Here is an 810-nt window from a genome sequence, read left to right as displayed (position 1 = left end):
TGGACTTTTTGAAGGGTTCTTGGCTGGAGTCTTCTCCGGAGTCATGGCTGGAGTCGTGTCTGCTTTCTTAAAGAAGGTGTCCAAGGCAGTTTGGACAGATGTTCTCCAGGGAAATTAGTGACGCAGCAAACTAGTTTGCTAGCATGGTGTCGCATTGGATCAAGCGCTGTAAAGTCAAAACTGACGTCAGAAAGTTGAAACAGGGTGTCAATTTATAAACGTTGTAAGTGCGAAACATTGTAACTCGAAACATAAATTGAGGATTGCCTGCACAGCTGATATGCATAATCCAAAATCAGGGGACTTTGGAAACTGTGGCCAGCTGACTTTCTAAAGAGGGTGCAGCCCTGCTGAGCCAGGGGAAGTCAAAGCAAGGTTTGAGGTGAGTTGATATCTGGTTTGGGACAACGTGGGTAGCTGCGGGAGCCAGGAAACAAGATTTTTTGGGGCTTCAACTGCCCTTCACAAGGTCTGAAAAAGCAGCTGTCACTGTCCAGGCACAGGCCAAGTGAGGACAGTTAACTACAGCCCGACCGCATTGTGCCAGTGAACTGCAGCAAGGAGAAATAACTCCCCTTCAGTGTTAGCCTGCGACCCTGGCCGCCCTTCCCTCCATCGCTGCCCCCCGCAGCCGCGTCCCGCTCTGTGGCAGGAGCAGGGTAAGGGCATCGCTTCACCGCGGCTTCACTCCGCTACCGGGCATGTGCGGACGCGCCGCACATGCTCACTAGGGACAAGCCCGGTCTTGGGGCATGTGCCGAGCGGGGCCGGGCCAGGCTGCGGCAGTTGCTGCGGGCGCGCTCTGCCCCC

This window comes from Alligator sinensis, unplaced genomic scaffold, assembly GCF_000455745.1.
Source record: "Alligator sinensis unplaced genomic scaffold, ASM45574v1 scaffold321_1, whole genome shotgun sequence".
Lineage (NCBI taxonomy): Eukaryota > Metazoa > Chordata > Crocodylia > Alligatoridae > Alligator > Alligator sinensis.
The sequence above is the reverse complement of the archived record's forward strand: the minus strand, read 5'-3'. Positions refer to the sequence as shown.